The sequence below is a fragment of the Microtus oregoni genome, unplaced genomic scaffold, assembly GCF_018167655.1.
Source record: "Microtus oregoni isolate MIOR12 unplaced genomic scaffold, Mior012 000026F_ref0000081, whole genome shotgun sequence".
NCBI lineage: Eukaryota > Metazoa > Chordata > Mammalia > Rodentia > Cricetidae > Microtus > Microtus oregoni.
This window is the reverse complement of record NW_024543085.1, coordinates 29,559,173-29,562,818: the sequence shown is the minus strand read 5'-3', so window position 1 is coordinate 29,562,818 and position 3,646 is coordinate 29,559,173.

Sequence of the window (3,646 nt, the reverse complement as noted above, 5' to 3'; positions counted from 1 at the left end):
GTACCCAACCCAAGGACGCTTGCTTAACTGTGTTTGTTGCAGCTTCATTCAGAATAGGTAGAAACTGAATACAACCTTGATGTCCCTCAACCAAAGAATGGAAAAAGAAAATGTCCATTTACACAGTAGAGTAACATTTAGCTATTAAGAATACTAACCTCATGAAATTTGCAGGCAAACAGATAGAACTAGAAAAGATCTAGGTAAACTAGACCCAGAAATACAAACATGGTAAATACTTACTTACAAGTAGTTATTAGCTGTTAAGTAAAGGTCGAGCCACAGAACCAGAGTGGCTCACAGAAATGAGGAGGCTCGAGGGGGCGGGGGACAGCACATGGCTCAGGGGAAGTAGTATAGATTGTGGGTGAATGAGGTGTGAGGAGTGGGGATGGGAACAGGAGGGATCTGTGGGGGTGGGAGAGACAGAGGGAGAGAGTACTGGGAGAGATGCCTAGAACTGGGGGGGGGGAGGATGGGGGTGATACAGTACAATGGAAATTATGAGAGTGACCTAGTGAAGTGTCCTAGTAATGAGGGATACGGAGGTGGAGCTGACCAGGCAAGGCTCCCAGCAGTCACAAAAACTTGGACTTCCAATCTGTCCTACCTACAAGACATACGTGCTGGGGTGATGATGGCGCAGAACTTGTGGGAGTGGTCAACCCATGACTTGTCCAACTGAAGGCATCTGCTGAGAGGGAGCCCATGGCTGACACTGCCTAGAGGGCCAGGAACCAGAGGCAGGGCAGCCCAGAGACCCAGGATAGAACCAAACATGACTGGCAAAAAAAAAAAAAAGTCAATGAAATGCTTTGATATTCTGCTATACTCATAGATCGATGCCTAGCCTAATTGTCATCAGAGAGGTCATCCAGTATCAAATGGGAGAAGATGCAGATACCCACAGACAAATACTAGGTAGAGCCAGGGAGCCCCGCAGAAGAGGGGGAGGAAGGGTTTAGGAGCCAGTGGGGGTCAAGGACACCATGAGAATCAATTTAGCAGGGTTCATAGGGGCTCACAGAAATTGAAGCAACAAACCCAGATCCTGTATGGGTCCTAAGTTAGGTTTTCTGCATATTCCTTATAGTTGTAGCTTGTGTGGGACTCCTAACAGTGGAACTGAGGGTGTGTCTGACTATTTCATAGATGCTTGGGTCCCTTTGCCTCCTGCTGGGTTGCAGCTTCCCGCTGTATCACAATATGAGGATCTGTTTCCAGTCTTACTGTATCTTGTTAGGCCGGTTGGTGAATATCCCTGGGAGGATTGCTCTTTTTGGGGGGCAGGGGAGGAGTTGGTCTGGGAGGAAGGGATCGGATGGAGTAGAGGAAGGGCAAACTTCGGTTGGGGTGTAATGTGTGAGAAAAGAATAAACATTGAGCCGGGCAGTGGTGACGCACGCCTTTAATCCCAGTGCTCGGGAGGCAGAAGTGGGCAGATCTCTGTGAGTTCGAGGCCAGCCTGGTCTACAAGAGCTAGTTTCAGGACAGGCTCCAAAGCTACAGAAAAACACTGTCTCAAAAACAAAACAACCCCTCCCCCCTAAAACAAAACAAACAAACAAAAAAGAATAAACATTGAAAGGGAGGGAGGGAAGGAAGGAGAGAGGGAGGGAGGACGTGAACGTGTTGTTACTAAAAACCAGAATCTGCCAAGACAAAAACGTGGAAGAATGCAGAGCACATGCAGACACTCTCGCTTTTGCTTCCTTCAGAAGCTTAAGCCTGTTTTGGTTTGTAGCTGAAACTTAGTACAATGATTAGAACACCCCTAAATTGCTCCCAAATTTGGGCGTGTATAGAAAGTGAAGATTTGCCCAATGTGAAAGAATCTCTAGTCGAATCAGAGAAAGGGTTCAGCTTTCAAACATGCAGAGGTGTCTACAGAGGAAATGAGAAAACTGTCATTGCTCAGACAGGCTTAAATTTCTTCTATATTTCGCTGGAAGTGGGCCTGATATTTCTGGGTTTGTTTTTGTTGTTGTTCAATAGTCTCGCATGTGACTCCACTATGTAGCAGGGTTTGAGAACCACTGAGAGTTGTTAAGTAAAGCCATGCTTTTCACCCTTGGAGTTTCAGTGACAGCTGATACCTGGTCCTACTTCTTAAGGATCTGGATTTAATCAGGCTGAGATGACACCTAAAGATGACTCGCTGATGACATTAGCCCCAGCCCTGTAAGCGCTTCTTCCTTCCCTTTCTTTAAAAGTTCTCAACCTCAGCTGCAGAGTCGACCCCCACCCAGAGTGGAGGTACTTTGAGAATAACAATGTTCAAGCACCCCAGTAAAAAAACGTTCCTATCTGGGCTGGAGAGATGGCTCAGTGGTTAAGAGCACAAGCTGTTCTTCCAGAGGACCCAGGTTCAATTCCTAGTACCCACACAGTGGCTCACAGCCTCTGTAACTTCAGTTCTGGCCTCTCAGGGCACCAGAACACATATGTTACACAGACATACATGCAGGCAGAACACCCACAAACAAACCTACTCATGTTAGTATTTAGCGTTTCTTCCAGCTGAAGTCTCATGGTATTTGTTACTGAGCCTCTTGGTGTTTACTTTTGTTCAACAGCAATAGAAAGAATGCTTGGAGATCACTAACTATATACATAGCCGGTGTTTTTAGGGTCTGAATTTGTACGTTATGTCTACACCTTGTACATCTAGCAAGATTGGCTTTTCATAGAGGCAATGCATTAACAGCCCAACTCCCTGGCTCCTATCACGAAATATTAGTACTGCTGCTCAGAACTGTGCCACTTCGAATGTCTGATTTCATCCAGCAGTCATAGCACGTGATGGGTGGCAAATTAGAAGATGGCCTTGTATACGGTTTTTTATTTCCCATGATTCATGAATAATCTGACATTTCCCTCAAGATTCACAACACAGCTATCAATGGTTTTTCAAACTTGTGACCCAAAGACCGTATCAGAATCCTCCTGGGTGCATGCTCTAAGAGCTGCTTACTGGGGACGGCTTCAGACTTTCTGTATCATGGTTCTTGTGTATGGTCCTGAAGTCTGCTTTTCCAATAATCACCCCCCCCCCCCCCATGCCAATAGATTCTCAAGTTGTGAAACGTCTGCCTTCAAAGGGAGAACAGAAGCAAGAACTAAGGTGAAAAGAGTGCCTTTTATCAGTTAAATATTTAATGAGCTCGTTTAGCTGGACTGTCAGCACAAGCCAGTATGTGTTCGGTGTCTCCACAAAAACCGTAACAGAAAGCAATCGATTTACAGTGTTAGTCTTTTCTACAACAACTAGCAAGACGGGCCTATCTTCCCCTATGGTGAGCGTGGGGTGCTGAGCTGATGCCCTAAACAGCCTGTTCAATCTAAGGCTCAACCTTAAAACTTTTGACTTCACTGTTTTCCAAGAAATCTGGAGTTTCAGGAGCGTTGTTTCAGGTGCTAGAACACTCCAATGAGTAGTTGCAGGTCTGTAATTCCAGATCCCCGTTCAACTGGTCTGGTAATGAACACGGAACTTCATTTCCCAGAAGGCCGCGCAGCATTCGATCACGCGAGTCTTCGGGAAAACTTGCCGGTTTTCTCCACGCCTGCCGCAAAGGCGCGCGGTATGCTGGGACATGTAGTCTGGCCAGCGCTTGGACGCCCCCTCAGATGAATGGGACCGGGG